The 9,724-nt window shown below is 36.8% G+C and overlaps 2 pseudogenes; one reads left to right on the top strand and one right to left on the bottom strand.

Moving 5' to 3' along the window:
- LOC107689682 (alpha-ketoglutarate-dependent dioxygenase alkB homolog 7, mitochondrial-like) overlaps positions 1-3,772 on the top strand; it is a 6,923-nt pseudogene extending 3,151 nt beyond the window's left edge.
- Positions 3,773-3,881: 109 nt separating this feature from the next.
- Positions 3,882-9,724, bottom strand: part of LOC107689681 (general transcription factor IIF subunit 1-like) — a 6,667-nt pseudogene continuing 824 nt past the window's right edge.

Here is a 9,724-nt window from a genome sequence, read left to right as displayed (position 1 = left end):
GATATCGTCCTCTTTTGGAAGGCCAAACAAAGTAGTTTCGCTTTCACAATGAAACACACAGCATCTCCACGACATGGCGGCGGCGGCAACAATACTACAGCGAGAATAAAAGTTACGCCTTCTTTCTTTGCGTGAACATTTGGGCAGCGTTATGCAAATCTTCCCACACAGTGATGTAGACACGTGGGGGCGTGCGTGTTTAAACGAGGTGTTTTAGGAGGGCGTGGACAAGTTTTAACTTTTATAAAGAATATCTCTTTGGATTTGAGACTTTAGTCTTTGCAACTTTACAGATCTTCTTTATGCACCAAGAGCTTGTAACACTCCAAAGAGAAAGGAAAAACTGAAATCGCATCATATGACCCCTTTAAGCTCAACTTTCATATGAATGAACTGAAAACACTAGCTCTGCTTCGCTCGCTACATGCCAGTGGAAACACACCATACAGGCATGCTGAAATGGAAATGAGACCAATTGGACCAATCACAGCAGATTAGTGTCATGCAAAGGAGAGGTTTGGAAAAATTAATCGTTGAGCGAATCGTTTGGGGGTCGTTGAGCAAGTAAGATAAAAAATAAATGTATATTATAAGACAATGAAAGTGTTTTTTGATCTTGCATGCATGTCATCCTGTTATTGGGGACTCCCAAAACCAAAATATGAACCTTTCATTACCCATATAGGGGCACTTTAATGTTCTCTGTCTGCTGTTCCTTCTTGCCATTTCTGTGGAAGCACTATTGCAGGGCTGAAGGCTGATTTATACCAAAGTCCCTTTAAGGTATAGTCTTTGTTTATACTCGACGCGTCCTCAAGTTCGCTTTGAGTGCGCGCGAACTCATTTCGCTTGGCAGTGTGCACGGCATTTTTTGTAACTTTTAGTACGTTTTATTTTATTGTATAAAAATAGAATTAGAATTCATTTAGATACTATTTATACACTATTTGCTTAAAGTTGTCTTGTGTTTGATGCGAAATAAAGCCAATAGCTTAAGATTGTTTTAATCAGTTTGCACATAAATAAATTATTAATAACTCATTCATCACGCGAGAAGTCTTGTACCGGCAAATGACAAATGACCGGCAAATGACTTCTTCTCACCGGTGATTCCCGATGGTTTTAGAGAACAATTACTCCTCGTCGCCCCCTGTCGTTTCAAAGAATAGTACAACGGCGAACGCGACCACGACTATGGCAAGCCGTTTTAGCTTATAATAATCCCAGTTACTCGTCGTAATTGCATTTTTACTAGTAACAATTCAGTTAGAGAGCTCTACAATTAAATTCTTACTAGTAACAATGCCAGTTAGAGAGCTCTCTAATTCAGTTCTTACTAGTAACAATTATGATTAGAGAGCTCTCTAATTCAAGTATTACTAGTAAGAATTCCAATTACAGAGCTCTCTAATTCAATTCTTACTAGTAACAATTTAAATTAGAGAGCTCTACAAATGAATTTTTACTAGTCATGTTTCCATTGACTTCCATTCATTTTTAATTACAGAGCTCTACAATTGAAATGTTACTAGTATTACAATTAGAGAGCTCAATTGAATTATTACTAGTAAGAATTCCAATTAGAGAGTTCTCTAATTCAATTTTTACTAGTAACAATTGCAATTAGAGAGCTCTCTAATTTAATTCTTACAAGTAAAAATGCAATTACAGAGCTCTATAATTAAATTTTTACTAGTAAAAAACAAATTAAAGATACGCTTAATTGCAGAGCTCTGTATTTGAATTAGAGAGCTGTCTAATTTAGTTCTTACTAGTAACAATTGTAAATGAATTTTTACTAGTCATATGTTTCCATTGACTTCCATTCATTTTTAATTACAGAGCTCTACAATTTACATTGTACTAGTAAGTATTACAATTAGAGATCTCTACAATTGAATTCTTACTAGTAACAATTCCGATTAGAGAGCTCTCTAATTTAGTTTTTACTAGTAAGAATTCCAATTAGAGAGCTCTAATTCAATTTTTACTAGTAACAATTGCAATTAGAGAGCTCTCTAATTTAATTCTTACAAGTAAAAATGCAATTACAGAGCTCTATAATTACATTTTTACTAGTAAAAAACAAATTAAAGATATGTTTAATTGCAGAGCTCTGTAATTGAATTACAGCGCTCTCTAATTTAGTTCTTACACTAGTAAAAAACAAATTAAAGATACGCTTAATTGCAGAGCTCTGTATTTGAATTAGAGAGCTGTCTAATTTAGTTCTTACTAGTAACAATTGAATTAGAGAGCTCTGTAATTGGAATTCTTACTAGTAACAATTGAATTAGAGCGCTCTCGAATTCAGTTGTTACTAGTAAGAATTGAATTAGAGAGCTCTCTAATTGTAATTCTTATTAGTAAGGATTGAACTGTAGAGCTCTCTAATTGAATTCTTACTAGTAAGAATGTAATTACAGAGCTCTCTAATTCAATTGTTACTAGTAAGAATGTAAATGGGTGTAGTCGCAAATCTGTTTTGCATCTAATGAATACAAGTTTTTACTAGTAAGAATACAATTGTAGAGCTTTGTAACTAGATTTCTTACTAGTAAGAATTTAATTAGAGAGCTCTATAATTGCATTTTTACTAGTAAAAATTGCATTAAAGAGCTCTGTAATTGTAATTCTTTCTAGTAAGAATTTAATTGTAGAGCTCTCTAATTCAATTCTTACTAGTAATAATGTAATAGCAGAGATCTCTAATTCAATTAGAGAGCTCTCTAATTCAATTTTTACTAGTAGGAATTGAATTAGAGAGCTCTATAATCATAATTGTTACTAGTAAGAACTGAATTAGAGAGCTCTCTAATTCAGTTATTACGAGTAAGAATGCAATTGCAGAGCTCTCTAATTAAATTAGAGAGCTCTCTTATTGTATTAATAATAACTAGTTAAAATAGATTTAGAGAGCTCTCTAATTGGCATTGTTACTAGTAAGAATTTAATTGTAGAGCTCTCTAATTGAATTGTTACTAGTAAAAATGCAATTACGAGTAACGCTGGGAATATTTTAAGCTAACACGGCTTGCCATACCACAAGTATAAAAGCCTTGTCCGTTTGGTTAGGTGCGCGGCTGTGCGCAGTCAGCGGAGGCTCGCGGAGCGGAGCCAGGCGAACGTATAAATCCCGCTTCAAGCCTGTTGTCCGATATTGTTATGCGATTGGTCCCAAAAAACAAATCCACAGATTGGGTGGACTTGCTTCTGAGTCGGCGCTCACTTTATATATTAAGGTGTTTCATTTTCTTTCTTGATATTTCACAAAACTGGCAGGAGAAGAGTATTTTGTTTTCCAGAAAATGTGAACATTTATTTTAGCTGTCATTCAAAATTTGATTTGTAAAACACGTGTGTTCACATCAAAAGGGATGATGCTCGATTTAAATTTACCCATGAAATCCTGAAAGATGAAGAATCCTTTTTCTCAGGACAGAATGTTCCACGTCATCGCCGCATCTCTGTGATCTGTCCAAACCTGCCTGTTTGAACTGAGACTGGACTGACCTTAGCACTTATCTTGGAAACGTTGTGGCTTTTTCACATTACTACCCTGGTCTAGAATTGTTCATCTTTCAGATGCTCAAACATAGCTAAAAATGTGTCAATCGGATGCATTTTTCCTGTAACAACCACAAAGAAACAACTGCTGAAAAACAACTGTTAACATTAGGATAACATTCAGCGCACTGAAATGTGGTCCAAATACCTGTAGTGGATACTAAGGGGAAAGATTTATTGTTCAATGTATAATGTAAAATGAGTCAGGAAAAAGAATGAAGACAGTCACTGGAACTGCTTCTATTTACAATGTCTATTAATAAATATAATATTTTCTGCTATCCAATATTGTGGCTTTCTACTCAAACAATACATTACTATTGCATACAATATGCATTTAAAACAAATTAACACAAACGTATTCATTTCTGAACAAATTTAATGTACTACCAAAGGAGAAATATGCAAAAGTTATACCTTTTACTGCTTTTAACAGTGCAACGCTGATAAACCAGTAAAAAAAAAAAAAAAGGCAAACAAATGTAATAAGAAATTAATGTGCAATAAAAGCCTCAGATGCGATTGTAATCTCTGGGTAAAGTTACTCTCAAAATTCAGCAGGTTTTCTTGAAAGATCATTGTGTTGATATTACCCAGTTTCTCTCTAATGTTCAACTTGTCATTAACAGACATAAATGTGGAGTTTACAAACACGTTTCCTATATCCGTTACAAAAACCTACTCCATTGCTTGCTTCTCAGTCTTTGTCTTTTTACTCTTTGGACTTCCAGCATCAATTAACAGCACTTAAGTACTACTGTTAATAAATGCTGAATGGTTGAAAGCAAAACGACAAATTTCAGATCAAGTTGGTCTTAACCTAAATGAGCTGTGTTCTTAAAGGAGAGGCTGCTGGTGATGGGCACTCAGTTTCACTCTCTCCTCAGCTGGGCTCACTCTGTGAGGTAGAAGTGCATCTTGTCATTGATGTTCTTCCTCTCTGGGTTGAGCCTCTTCAAGATCTGGGCAAGCACGTTGACTGTCTGCTCGCTGCTGAGGCCTGTGCGCTTAGTCTGGAACTTCTTCAGCAGGTCTTTAGTGGTCATGGGCTTCCTGATGAGATACCTGCGCACGGCATCCTCTGTCAGCAGCACATCATTAAAGGGGAGATGCAAAAAATGTTATACATGCTTGAAATAAGAAAGACATAATATGGTTTGTGACTCTGGCAATGTTTGTCTGTGATTTGAAGGGATAAAATAGGCATCATGAACTGTAATGTGGTGGAGAATTGTGATACTGTTACTGGCTACAGCACCGTATGGTTTAATATAAGTGTAACTGGGTCCATGTCTCAGGGGACAGAGGAAATAGACTTCACAGCTGGAGGCTGGAGAAAAGACCCAGGACCCAGAGATGGGGAGAAGAGTGAGCTGAGGGTTTTCTGGATCTGGGTAATGTTCAAGAAAAAAAAAAGAAAAAAAGTACCTGGAGCTGGGGGTGGATTTTCCTGACGCTGGTTGGGGTGTGCTCTTTCCTGAAGAGCTCTGAGGGCTGGGCTCCATCTTTAATCTCTTCGCTGCTGGAGTCTCTGAGCTGGGCACAGTTGTCTGACGCTTACCTGAGACAGAAGAGCAGATACATTAAGTTTAAACTTTACCTAACCCTTAGCAATGAAGAGAAACAGAGACTAGATTAAATGAGATACTAGGCAGATAATATAACATTATGGCTTAATACAAAAATCGTCTCATCATCTACTCAACCTCATGCCGTTCTAGATGTATATGACTTTCTTTCTTCAGATGAACACAAACAAAAAATTTTTTAGGCAAATAATCCATCACTGAGTCCATGTAATGCAAGTGTATGGGACTCCCAAAGTTGATGCTTCAAAAACCAAAGTGAACATAACAGTGCTCTGTCCATCTGCACCACTTCTTAAGTGAGTTTTACAACATGTTCACCAACTGACGTTTACATCAAGTATGAACTGATATGACAGCTGGCTGGAGGCAATGGTTTATAGTTAAAGTTTAAAATATTAATATTTTCCCCCTCACACACACCCATTGTATACTTCAAAAGACATTGATTCATCAACTGGAGTCATATCCGTTACCCTCATGTTCACTTTGTGTGGTTTTTAAAGCTTCAACTACGGAGGTCCCGGACACTTGCATTATATGGACTCGCAGAGATGGATTATTTTTCTAAAAATCTTTGTGTTAATCTGAAGAAAGAGTCACATACATATGGGATGGCATTTGGTTAAGCAGATGGAGTATCCCTTTAAAAAAAAGTAAAGTAACATTAAAAAGTAAAAAATACATTAAAAATGGAATTGAAATATAGTATGTTTAATTATAAAGAAAAACAACATATTACTATGCTTCTAAAGTCACTTTTTAAATCTATTTACATGTTATTATTTTGCCACAATAATAACTGAATTCTTTTTTTTACTATGCAAATATTTTATGCAATTAAATCATGCAACTAATAGCTATATGTAACTCATTTGATTAAAATTTTTAATCAACCTTTTTTAATCAGGTTTTTTTTTTAGTGTACCTTGCTCCAGTTTGTTGGCAGCAGCACGAAGTGTGTTGGAAGTGGCAGCGTTGTCAATAGAAGGTGTGCCAGGTCGACTTCCTGTCCTTGAACTACCTGCTGAGCCACGACCACCCCCTCGCTTAGGAGGAGTGCGCTTCTTCTGTGAGAGGGGAGACAACAAGAGAGCACTGTACCATATACACATGAAACAACATCAGAATCTTCTCTCTCATACTCTCTCCCACACACACACACACACACACACACACACACACACACACAAATATAGGACATTACCACCATGAACAGTGCTGAAGCTGCCTCTCCTTCAATATCACTGTCCTCTGAGCTGTCGGACTCACCACTGCTGTCTGAAACAAACAATGATTTTTACTTTTTTTTTTTTTTTTTACAAAAACAATAAATAAATAAATACATATACATATATATATACTCTTATATATAAAATACAGAGAATGTCAACATTATGGAGGACTAAGATTAGCACTTAAAAAAGAAAAGTGATTTGACAATGCATTTTAATAGTTGCATTTAAAATATTTAAATATGTCATTTCAAAATAAGGTTTTATTTTTAAATGAACTGACAATTAATTCCTTAATTTTATTACAATTTTTAGTGGTATGCCTAGTCTCCAATAAACATAACTAACACTTTGAAATACTTGCTTACTTAATCCTCTTCATCCCATGTGAGACTTAAGGCCACAACACTTTGCAATACAAAGAAATAAAAATCCAAAATGAGACTGCCTTTACCTTTCTTTTTCTTCTTTTCCACCTGCACCGGTGTCTTCTTTCCATCTTCCTCCTCTTCTTCCTCCTTGCCATCTTCCTCATTCTTGTTTTCTTCCTCACTCTCTTCCTCACTGTCAGACATTTCATCAATCCCTGAAAAAAAAGGTGTTGGAGCTTCATGGAGTTGTCGCAAATCAAACATCAGAATTAAATGAAGTGCACTCCTGCAAGAAGGCAAAAAAAAAACACCTTCAAAATCACCAACCTTTAGGTACGTCCTCTCCCTTATTGGGCTTGGTCTTCTCTGACTCCTCTTCTTCAGAACTGGAGCAAAGAAAGAATGATGATGATGATTAGGCTGCAGTAACCATGAAGAGAGACTTTGGATAAAGGGCTGTTAGTATGTGGCAACAGTAACTGTACATAAAGATTCACCTGCTCTCATCAGACATGTAGTCCACCTCCAAGCCCTCAAAGTCGCCATCATCACTATCCTTGAATCCTTCCAGGTCACTGCCCTTTTTCTTCTTCTTTCCCTTGCCTTTGGGGCCTTTGTCCTTTTTAGTTTTTGACTTGGCTTCCTCATCTGCATTGAAAGAAGACATTTTGGTAAGACAGCCCTACATTTGACACTCCTCTTGCTCTCAGAGCCTTTGCTCACCGTCTCCATTGCTGCCGTCACTCTCATCGCTGCTCATTTCCAAATCATCCTCAAGGTCATGTATGCGCAGGTCTCCTCCCCTGCCTCCCTTCTTCTTTTTCTTCCCCCCCTTTTCTCCTTCCTCCTCATCCTCGCTCCTGTCCTCTGAGACGTCGCTGAAGCATGATACTGAAGTGATTCACCACTTTGTTTCTCCTATATGAGGAAAAATAAGCAGATGTGATGTCTGAGCTTTAGACGCGTTCACAATTATTTGACACTGGCCTCTCAGGAGAGCCATCAGAGCTGTTCTCATGAATACAAACACTCAACCTGCCCCACTCTTCCTCTGCCTCCTCTGCTGTGAGTGTGTGGTGCTTGGCCTGCGGTGTGAAGTTGTACCAGGCATGCACGGGAAACGCCTCGAAGGCCCCATCGGCACACTGTGAAGATGTAGTAGGAAGCGTTCTCAGTGACTCCACCTTTTTTCAGACCCTTGAATCTGAGTGATAAAGAGGAACAATAGGGCAGTGTTTTAATGAGGTGTAGTCCTCATATAAGGCAAGCAACATATAAACTCAACACTCAACAAAATGCTGACAGCAATCAAAAATTGTCTCATAAAGACGCCCTATGAAATCTGTGTTTTGCATTTGAACTGTTTAATGAAATTTTAATAATCAAAATGGCTGTCTAATCAGTTGAATTCATAAAACTTAACATTTTAATTTATTAAAATTGTAACAATAATAGTGCCCTTATAATTTTTTCTGGTTTATGTGTTTTATCATTTAATACAAATATAATATCAAAAACAGCAATAATCAATGAATGCATAAAACTTTTTCATTAATCATTTAAAATTTAATCAAATGAAATTTAAACCATTCCTTTGATTTTTAGCAAAAAAAAGTGCTGCATAACAGATGTTTACTGTTTAAATTAAAACATGGATGTTTTAAAATTGTGATATTTCTTAAAAATATTGTTTCAATTAACTGTATTACTATTGTTATTATTACTTTGAGAAGTACAATCTATTGTACAATAGGACAATTTCAAGTCAAACCAAACTTTAAAACGTGAAGACCTTTGAGCTTCTGTGTGTATCTGACGAGTTTTTATCAAATGCAGTTGTGAAATGCTTTTGAAGTGACTCTCAGAGCAGCTCTAGAGATTAAGTTTGTGTGTTCATATCCTAATATTCACCTTATTTTTGACAAAAAAGTGGACGCCCATTTTTAACTTGAATGTGTGAGGCTTCCTGTGTTATTTACTTCCAGTTATTTAGCTGTACAAAAACAGTCTGTTTTGCTGCTTGATATTGCAAACTGGTATTTGTTATCATATTAATTTAACTTATTATTGCAATCATAAACACACTGGTTCATAGTGCAAAAGTTTACCTTTAACTGCACTTTGTTATACTTCGTTATTTTCCTTATAGTCGTTAATGAATCAGAAGTCTTATACATTTTTAGAAAATGGCTTACTTCCACGTTGCAAAGTTAAGGTGGATAGTTAGCAGCAGGTGCTGAAAACACCTTTAGTTTCATGCTTGCTTGAGTATGTGTAGTAGGCATGGGCCGATTGCTGGTTTCAAGGTATACCGCGATTTGAACGTTTCAAAACTGCTAATATTTCCCATTACACCGTTCCTGCGGTATGCGCTGTTTTTCATGTCTCCTCAAAGACTGAAAGTGTAGGAATCCCTCAGGTTGAGTGCAGTGTAGAGAGTAACACGCCCCCTCCTCCTGTTGGTGCGAGCGGTCAGTCACGTGTGTGTAGGATGGCCGAACTTAAGGAGCTTCCTCTGGAACTTACGCGATCGGCAACTGGCCGTTTATTGTTTTGCAGCCGATCTCTGTTGCACAAACTTGCACAAACTGCGTTGCAATGCATATCATTTTCCAAATGTCATTTATGTGAAAATATGAAGTCTGTAAACACCCGTTAACAGAGGCCAGAGACGCTGAAGACGGACGCACAGAGAAAAATACTGTAGCAGGCAGATCACTCACTGTTCATGATGCACGAACTATTGGAAGAAAATCCTAAATATTGATTTGGGGGTTTATATGAATGTGTTTTTGAGGGGAACTGGCTGTCTTCAGAAACGTTTAGATGGTATTTTCTTTTAATCTCGTATAATTCACATTAAAGCAGCGTTTCATTGCAGCTCTGCTTTGTTTACTGCGATAACCAAGGAAACGCTGTATCTAGTGTTCCAGAAGCGCCTCCTGCTGTCAGAGAGTGAATCTGC

Source organism: Sinocyclocheilus anshuiensis, unplaced genomic scaffold (assembly GCF_001515605.1).
Source record: "Sinocyclocheilus anshuiensis isolate Anshui unplaced genomic scaffold, SAMN03320099.WGS_v1.1 scaffold813, whole genome shotgun sequence".
NCBI classification, from domain to species: Eukaryota; Metazoa; Chordata; class Actinopteri; order Cypriniformes; family Cyprinidae; genus Sinocyclocheilus; species Sinocyclocheilus anshuiensis.
This window is presented reverse-complemented; position numbering and strand designations above follow the sequence as displayed.